This window comes from Solanum lycopersicum, chromosome 3 (assembly GCF_036512215.1).
Source record: "Solanum lycopersicum chromosome 3, SLM_r2.1".
Classification (NCBI taxonomy): Eukaryota; Viridiplantae; Streptophyta; class Magnoliopsida; order Solanales; family Solanaceae; genus Solanum; species Solanum lycopersicum.
Genome location: NC_090802.1, coordinates 14,601,078 through 14,611,798, shown reverse-complemented (window position 1 = coordinate 14,611,798; position 10,721 = coordinate 14,601,078).

Genomic DNA, 10,721 nt, shown 5'->3' with positions numbered 1-10,721 from the left:
TGGGCATTAGGTAGCATAAACGGTCGGACAACACCAGGCATGACATGCCATCATCGCCCTTGGGCAGCACACACGGTCAGATTTTTTCAGGCGTGGCATGCCCGCATGGTACTTGGGAAAAACACACATTCGGACGACATTGATCGTTGCATGCCATCATCACCCTTGGGCAGCACACTTTTTCGGATGACGTCCGACGTGGCATGCCATAATGGCCTTTGGATAAAACACACGGTCGTACCATATTGGGTGGGGCATGCCTTCATCATCTTTGGATTGCACACACTGTCAAACGACGTGAGGCGTTGCATCACGGCATGGGCCTTGGGCAGCATAAATGGCCTGACGACGTCATACTTGACATGCCATCATCGCCCTTTGGTATCCCACACGGTTGGATTATGTCGGGCGTGGCATGCCCGTATCACCCATAGGCAGCACACATGGTTGGAAGACATCGAGCATTGTATTCCGTCATCGCCCTTAGGCAGCACACACAATCAGATGACGTTGGGTGTGGCATGCCATCATCGCTCTAGGGAACCATACACTGTTGGACGACGTCGGGCGTTGCATGCCATCATCGCCCTTGGGCTGCACACTCGGTCGGAAAACGTCAAGAATGGAATGCCATAATCTCCCTTGGACAGCACATACAGTCGAACGACGTCGGTCATGGCATGCCATCATCGCCCTTGGACTACCACTACATTCGGACGACATCAGGCGGGGCATGCCCTGATGTCGCTTGGGTAGCACACACGTTTGGACATCGTCGAACATTGCATGCCATTATCGCCCTTGGGCAGCAGAGACGGTCGGACCATGTCAGCCATGACATGCCATCAATGCCCTTGGGCACCACACAAGGTTAGACAATGTCGGGCGTGTTATGCTATCATCGCCCTTGGAAAACATACACGATCATACTACATCGGGCGTGGCATGACATCATCACCTTTGGGCTGCACAAACAGTCATACATCATCGTGCGTGGCATGCCTTTATCTCGTTTGGTCATCACATACAGTGGGACGATGTCGAGCGTAACATGTAATCATTGCCTTTGGATTGCACATACGGTCGGACAACGTCGATCTTGGCATTCCCGCATGTCCCTTGGGTAGCACACACGTTCGGAGGACGTCCAACATGGCATGCCAATATCGCCCTTGGACAACATACACGGTAAGACAAAATTGGACATTGCATGTTATCATCGCCATTGAACCAATTATATGGTCAGACGACGTAGAGCGTGGTATTCCATCTTCCCCATTGGATAATACACAATCGGACTACATCGGGCGTGACATGCCATCACGGTCCATGGGCAGCACACACGCTCGGAAGACGTCAGGCATCGCATGCCAAAATCCTCCTTGGACAGCACACGAAGAAAGATGACATCGGGAATGGCATGTCATCATTTCCCTTAGACAACATCCATGGTTAGATAACGTCTGGCATGGCATGATCGCATGGTCCTTGAAAAACATATGGTCGGATGACATCGATCGTCGCATGCAATCAACGCCATTGGACAACAACCACGATAAGTCTACATCGGAGGTAGCATGCCATCATCGCCCTAGGGCAGAACACACGGTCAAACGACGTCAAGATTGACATGCAATCATCTCCTTTGGACACCACACACTGTCGAACGACGTCGAGCGTGGCATGCCATTATTGCACTTGGAATGAATACACAATCAGACGACGTGGGGCGAGGTATGTTATCATCGCCCTTGTACAGAACACACGATAGGACGACATCGGGCATGGCATGCGCGCAAGACCTTAAACAACACTCATGGTCGGATGATGTCGGGTGAGGCATTCCATCATCGCCCTTGGGTAGCACAGATGGTCGGACGATGTCGGACATGACATGAAATCATTTCCCTTGGGCAACACACACGGTCAAACGACATCGGGCGTGGCATGCTATCATCGTCCTTGATAAAAATACAAGATTGGAATACAACGGGCGTGGCATGGAATCATCGCCCTTGGGCTGCACCCATGGTCAAACAACATCGGGCAAGGCATGCCATCATGTCCATTCGACAGCATATAAAGTCGTACCACGTCGGGCATAACATGCCATCATCGCTCTTGGACTTTACATACGGTGGGACAATGTCAATCTTGGCATGCCTGTATGTTCCTTGGTTAGCACACATGTTCGGACGACATCGGGCGTGACATGCCATAATTTCCCTTGGGCAGCACACACGGTCGAAAGACGTCGAGCATGGAATGCCATCATCGCACTTGGGCAGCACAGATAGTCGGACAATGTGGGGCATAACAAGACATCATTTCCCTTGGGAAGCACACACGGTCTGACATAGTCGGGTGTGGCATGTAATCATTGACCTTGAACAGAATACAAGGTTGAACGACGTCAAGCGTGGTATTCAATCATCGCCATTAGATAACACACATATCGGACTACGTAGGGCATTGCATGCCATCATGGTTCTTGGGCAGCACACACGCTCGGACGGCGTCGGGTTTCACATGCCAACATTGCACTTTGACAACAAACATAGAAAGACGACGTAGGGTATGGTATGTCATCATTGCCCTTGGACAGCAAGCACGGTTAGATGACGTCGAGCGTAGCATGATTCCATGGTCCTTGAGAAACACACACGCTCGATCGACATCTATCGTCGCATGCCATCATCGCCATTGGACAAAAACCACGATCGGACTATGTCAGGAGTCGCATGCCATCATCGCCCTAGGAAAGCACACACGGTCGAATAGCGTCAAGCATGGCATTCCATCATCTACTTTTGACAGCACACACGGTCATACAACATCCGGTGAGGTTTGCCATCACCGCCCTTGGACTGCACACACGGTCAGACAACGTCAAGCGTGGCATGCCCACATGGGCCTTAGGTAGCATAAACGGTAGGACGACATCGGGCATGACATGCCATCATCGCCCTTGGGCAGCACACACTGTCGGATTTTTTCGGGCATGGCATGCCCGCATGTTCCTTTGGCGACACACACAGTCGGACGACATTGATCATTGCATGCCATCATCACCCTTGGGCAGCATACTTTTTCAGATGACGTCGGGTGTGGTATGCCCTCATTGCCCATGAGAAACTCACACGGTCGGACGACGTCGTCAAGGTATGCCGTCATTACTCTTGGAAAGCATACACAGTTGGACAACGTCATGCGTGGCAAGTTATCATCGCCCTTTTACAGAACACACGATCAAATGTTGTAGGGCGTGGCATGCCTGCATGGCCCTTAGGAAACAAACACGGTCAGATGACGATGGGCGTGTCATGCTATCATCGCCCTTGGGCAACACAAACGGTCGGACGACGTTTGGTGTGGCATGCAATCATCGACCTTAGACAATAGTACACTTGGACAACGTTGTGCGTGCATGCTATCATCGCCCTTGGATTGCACACATGGTCGGATGACGTCGGGCGTGGCATGCCCGAATGTCCCTTGGGCAGCACACACGGTCGAATGACGTCAGGCATGACATTCCATTATCGCACTAGGTAGGCACACACGTTCGAACGACGTCGGGCATGACATTCCATCATCGCCCTCGGGCAGGACACACTGTTCGATGATGTCGGGCGTGGCATGCCATCATCGCCTTTCGACAACAAACACGGTCGTACCATATTGAATTTAACATGCCTTCATCGCCTTAGGATTGCACACATTGTTAGATAACGTTGGGCGTGGCATGACCGTATGGGCATTGGGCAGCATACATGGTCGGACGACATCGACCGTTGCATGCTATCATCTCCCTTGGGCAGCACACCCAATCTGATGACATCGGGTGTGGCATACCATCATTGCCCTTGGACTACGTCGGTATTGGCATGCCCCCATGTCCCTTGGGTAGAACACACGTTTGGATGACGTCAAATGTGTCATGCCATTATCGCCCTTGGACAATATACACTGTCAGACAACGTCGGGCGTGGCATGTTATCATCGCCCTTAAACAGATAACTTGTTCGGACGACGTCGAGCGTGGCATTCCATCATCTCCATTGGATAACACACGGTAGGACTAAGTCGGGCTTAGCACGCTATCATGGTTCTCGGGCAGCACATACGCTCAGAAGACGTCACGCGTCGTATGCCAACATTGCCATTGGACAGTAGACGTAGTAAGACCACATCGGGAATGGCATATCGTTATTTCCCTTGGACATAATCCACTGCTAGATGATGTCGGGCATGGCATGATCGCATGGTCCTTGAGGTAAACACATGATTGGACGACATCGATCGGCGCATGCCATCATCTCCATTGAACAAAGACCACGATCAGACTACGTCGGACATGGCATGCCATCATCACCCTAAGGCAGCACACACGATTAAATAATGTCGACCATGGCATGCCATCATATTCTTTGGATAACACACACGGCCATACGATATCTTGTATGGCATGCCATCTTCACCCTTCGACTGCATGCACGGTCAAACGACGTCGGGCTTGGCATGCCCACATGGGCCTTGGGAAGCATAAATTGTCAGATGACGTCGGGCATGACATTCTACTTCGCCTTTGGGCAACACACACGGTTAGACTATGTCGGTCATGGCATGCCCGCATGATCCTTGGGCAACACACATATTCGGACGATATTGAGTGTTACATGCCATCACAGCCCTTGGACAACACACACAATCGGATGACATCGGGCGTGGCATGCCATCATCGCCCATAGGAAGCACAACCCGTCGAACGACATCGTGCATGGCATGACCGCATGGGACTAGGGTAGCACACACGTTGCATGTGGCATGTTATCATCGCCCTTGGACAGAACACACGATCAAGCAACATCGGGCGTGGCATGCCTGCGTGGCCCTTGGGTAGCACACATAGTCGGATTAAGTCGGGCGAGGCATGCCATCATTGCCCATGCACAGCACACACTGTCGGACGAAGTCGGGAATGACATCCCATCATCGCCCTTGGTCAGCACAGACAGTCGGACGATGTAGAGAATGACAAGCCATCATTTCCCTTGGGAAGCAAACACGGTTAGACGACGGCGGGCATTGCATGCTATTATCTTCCTTGAAAAGCATACAAGATCAGACTACGTCGGGCGTGGCATGCCATCATCGCCCTTATGCTGCATACATGGTCTGACAACGTCAGGAGTTGCATGCCATCATCACCCTTGGGCAGCACACACGGTCGCACGACGTCGAGCGTGGCATGTCATTTTCACCCTTGGAGAGGATACACGATCGGACAACGTCGGGTGAGGTATTTTATTATCGCCCTTGGACAGAACACACAATCGAACAACGTTGCGCGTGGAATGCCCGCAAGCCCCTTGGACAACACACACGATCGGATGATGTCGGCGTGGCATTCCATCATCACCCAAGGAAAGTACACACGGTCGGATGACGTCGAACATGACATGACATCATCACCCTTGGGCAACACACATTATTTGATGATGTCGGGTGTGGCATGCAATCATTGCTATTGGAAAACATACATAATCATACTACGTCGGGGTTAGCATGCCATCATGGTACGACCGTGTTTTTTGTCTAAAGGCGATGATTGCATGTCATGTTCGCCGCCTTCCGACTGTGTGTGCTGCCCTAGGGCGATGATGTCATGCCACACACGATTGGATTATGTTGGGCGTGGCATGACCGTATCGCCCATAAGATGCACACATAGTCGGACGACATCGAGCGTTGCATGCCATCATCGCCCTTGGGATGCACTCGAAGGAGACTTCATATCCAAAACGCAGGAACGATCTGACTAGAAAGTCATTCAAAACTTCATCGACCAACTCAGATGACGTCGGGTGTGGAATACCATCATCGCCCTTGGACTACGTCGGTATTGGAATGCCCGCATGTCCCTTGGGTAGCACACACATTCGGATGACGTCAAATGTGGCATGCCATTATCGCCCTTGGACAACATAAACGGTCAGACAACGTCGGGCGTGGCATTTTGTCAATGCCCTTAAGGAGATAACATGTTCGGACGACGTCGAGCATGGCATTCCATCATCTCCATTGGATAACACACGATAGGACTAAGTTGGGCTTGGCATGCTATCATGGTCCTCGGGCAGCACACACTCTCAGAAGACGTCAGGCAACGCATGCCAACATCGCCATTGGACAATAGACGTAGAAAGACGAAGTTGAGAATGGCATGTCGTTATTTCGCTTGGACATAATCCACTACTAGATTACTTCGGGCGTTGCATGATCGCATGGTCCTTGAGAAAAACACACGATCGGATGATGTTGAGCATGGCATGCCATCATCGCCCTAGGGGAGCACACACGATCAAACGACGTCGAGCATGGCATGCCATCATCTCCTTTGGACAACACACACGGCCATACCACATCTGGTAAGGCAGGCCATCTTCGCCCTTCGACTGCATGCACGGTCAAACGACGTCGGGCTTGGTATGCCCACACGGACCTTGGGCAATATAAATTGTCGGACGACGTCGGGCGTGACATGCTACATCACCTTTGGGCAACACACACGATGAGATTATGTCGGTCATGGCATGCCTGAACGATCCATGGGCAACGCACACAATCGAATGATATTGAGTGTTGCATGCCATCACAGCCTTTGGGAAGCACACACAATCGGATGATGTTGGGGGTGGCATGCCATCATCGCCCATGGGAAGCACAACCGGTCGAACGACATTGTGTGTGGAATGCCTGCATGGGTATTAGGTAGCACACACGTCGCGGGTGGTAGGTTATCATCGCCCTTTGAAAGAACAAATGATCAAACCACATCGGGCGTGGCATGCCCGCGTGGCACATGTGAAACACACACTGTCAGACGAAGTCGGAAGTGACATGGCATCATCGCCCTTGGGCAGAATAGACGATCGGACGATGTAGGGCATGACAAGCCATCATTTCCCTTGGAAAGCACACACGGTTAGACGACGGTGGGCGTTGCATGCTATCATCTTCCTTGGAAAACATACACGATAAGACTACGTCTGGCGTGGTATACCATCATCGCCCTTGGGATGCACACATGGTCTGTCAACATTAGGTTTTGCATGGCATCGTCACCATTGGACAATACATACAGTTGGACTACATCAGGCGTAACATGCCATCATCGATTGTCGCCTGCCATCAACGCCATTGGACAACAACCACGATAAGTCTACATCGGGCGTAGCATGCAATCATCGCCCTAGGGCAGAACACATGGTCAAACGACGTTAAGATAAACATGCAATCCTCTCATTTGGATAATACTCACGATCGAAATTCGTCGAGCGTGGCATGCCATTATTGCACTTGGAATGAATACACAATCAGACGACGTGGGGCGAGGTATGTTATCATCGCCCTTGTACAAAACACACGATAGGATGACGTCGGGCGTGGCATGCACGCAAGGCCCTTGAACAAAACTCATGGTCGGATGATGTTGGGTGATTCATTCCATTATCGCCCTTGGGCAGCACAGATGGCCGGACGATGTCGAACATGACATGCCATCATTGCCCTTGGGCAACACACAGTTTCAGACAACATCGGGCGTGGCATGCTATGATCGCCCTTGGTAAACATACAAGATTAGACTATGTCAGGCGTGGCATGGAATCATCGCCCTTGGGCTGCACACACGGTCAGACAACGTTGGGCAAGGCATGCCCTCATGTTCCTTGGACAACACATACACTCAAATGACGCCGGGCATAACATGCCATCATCGCTCTTGGAATTTACATACGGTGGGACAACATCGGTCTTGGCATGCCCGCATGTCCCTTCGGTAGCACACACGTTCGGACGACATCGCGTGTTACATGCCATAATCTCCTTTGGGCGGCACACATGGTTGGAGGACATCGAGCATGGAATGCCATCATCGCCCTTGGGCAGCACAGACAGTAGGACAATGTCGAGCATAACAAGCCATCATTTCCCTTGGGCATCACACAAGGTTAGATGATGGCGGGCGTTGCGTGCTATCATCTCCTTTGGAAAACATACACGATAGCACTACGTCAGGCGTGGCATGCCATCATCTCCCTTCGGCTGCACACACGGTTTGACAACGTCGGGTGTGTCATGCTATCATCTACCTTGGACAATACATACAGTCGGACGACATCAGGCATAACATTCCATCATCGCCCTTAGACTGCACATACGGTTAGACAACGTCGGGCTTATCATTGCCGCAAGTTCCTTGTGTAGCACACACGTTTGGATGACGTCGAACGTGGTATGCCATATCTCCCTTGGACAACATACACAGTCAGACATAGTCCGGCGTGGCATGTAATCATTTACCTTTAAAAGAATACAAGGTTGAACGACGTTAAGCGTGGCATTAAATAATCTCCATAAGATAACACACACGATCGGACTATGTAGGGCGTTGCATGCCATCATGGTGCTTGGGAACCACACATGCTCAGACGAGGCCGGGTGTCACATGCCTACATTGCACTTGGCAAACAAACATAGAAAGACGACGTAGGGTATGGTGTGTCATCATTGCCCTTGGACAGCAAGCAAAGTTAGATGACGTCGAGCGTAGCATGATTGCATGGTCCTTGAGAAACACACACGATCGATCAACATCGATCGTCGCATGCCATCATTGCCATTGGACAAAAACCATGATCAGACTACGTCAGGAGTCGCATGCCATCATCGCCCTAGGGCAGCACATACGGTCGGATGGCGTCGAGCATGGCATGCCATCATCTACTTTTGACAACACACACGGTCATACAACATCGGGTGAGGTTTGCCATTATCATCCTTGGATTGCACACACGATTAGACAACGTCGGGCGTGGCATGCCCACATGAGCCTTAGGTAGCATTAATGGTAAGACGAAGTCGGGCGTGACATGCCATCATCGCCCTAGAGCAGCACACACAGTTGGATTTTTTCGAGCGTGGCATGCTCGCATGGTCCTTGGGCGACATACACAGTCGGACGACATTGATCGTTGCATGCCATCATCACCCTTGGGCAGCATACTTTTTCGGATGACGTCGGGCGTGGCATGCCCGCGTGGCCATTGGGTAGCACACACGGTTGGATGACGTCGGGCGAGGCATGCTATTACTGCACATGCGCAGCACACACTGTCGGACAAAGTCGGGAGTGACATGCCATCATCTCCCTTGGGCAGCACAGACAGTCAGACGATGTAGGGCATGACAAGCCATCATTTCCCTAGGGAAGCACACACGGTTAGACGACGTCAGGCGTTGCATGCTATCATCTTCCTTGGAAAATATACACTATCAGAGTACGTCGGGCGTGGCATGCCATCATCGCCCTTGGGCTGCACATATGGTCTGACAACGTCAGGCGTTGAATGCCATCATCACCCTGGGGCAGCACACACGGTTGGACGACATCGAGCGTGGCATGCCATTATCACCCTTGTAGAAGATACATGATCGGACGACGTCAGACGAGGTATGTTATTATCGCCCTTGGACAGAACACACGATCGGATGAATTCGGGCGTGGCATTCCATCATCACCCAAGGGAACACACGGTCGGACGACGTCGGACATGACATGACATCATCACCCTTGGGAAACACACACATGGTTGGAAGACATCTAGCGTTGCATGCCATCATCGCCCTTTGGTAGCTCACCAAATCAGATGACGTCGGGTGTGGAATACCATCATCGCCCTTGGACTACGTCGGTATTGGCATGCCCACATGTCCCTTGGGTAGCGCACACGTTCGGATGACGTCAAATGTGGCATGCCATTATCGCCCTTGGACAGCATACACGGTCAGACAACGTCGGGCGTGGCATTTTATCATCACCCTTAAATAGATAACATGTTCGGACGACATCTAGCGTGGCATTCCATCACCTCCATTGGATAACACACGATAGGACTATGTCGGGCTTGGCATTCTATCATGGTCCTCGGGCAGCACCCACGCTAAGAAGACGTCAGCCATCGCATGCCAACATCGCCATTGGACAGTAGACGTAGAAAGATGATATCGGGAATGGCATGTTGTTATTGCCCTTGGAAATAATCCACTGCTAGATGACGTCGGGCGTTGCATGATCGCATGGTCCTTGACAAAAACACACGATCAAACAACGTGGATCGTTGCATGCCATCATCACCATTGGAAAAAGACCACGGTCAGACTACGTCGGGCATGGCATGCCATCATCGCCCTAGGGCAGCACACACTATCAAACGGCGTCGAGCATGGCGTGCCATAATGTCCTTTTGAAAACACACACGACCATACAACATCTGGTAAGTCATGCCATCTTTGCCCTTCGACTGCATGCACGGTCAAACGATCTCGGGCTTGGCATGCCCACATGGACCTTGGGAAGCATATATTGTCGGACGACGTCGGGCGTGACATGCTACATCGCCCTTGGGCAACACACACGGTCAGATTATGTTGGTCATGTCATACCTGCATGATCTATGGGCACTGCACACAATCAAACGATATTGAGTTTTGCATGCCATCACAACCTTTGGGAAGCACACAGAATCGGATGACGTTGGCCGTGGCATTCAATCATCGCCCATGGGAAGCACAACCGGTCGAACGACATTGTATGTGGCATGCCCGCATGGGCCTTAGGTAGCACACACATCGCGTGTGGCATATTATAATCGCCC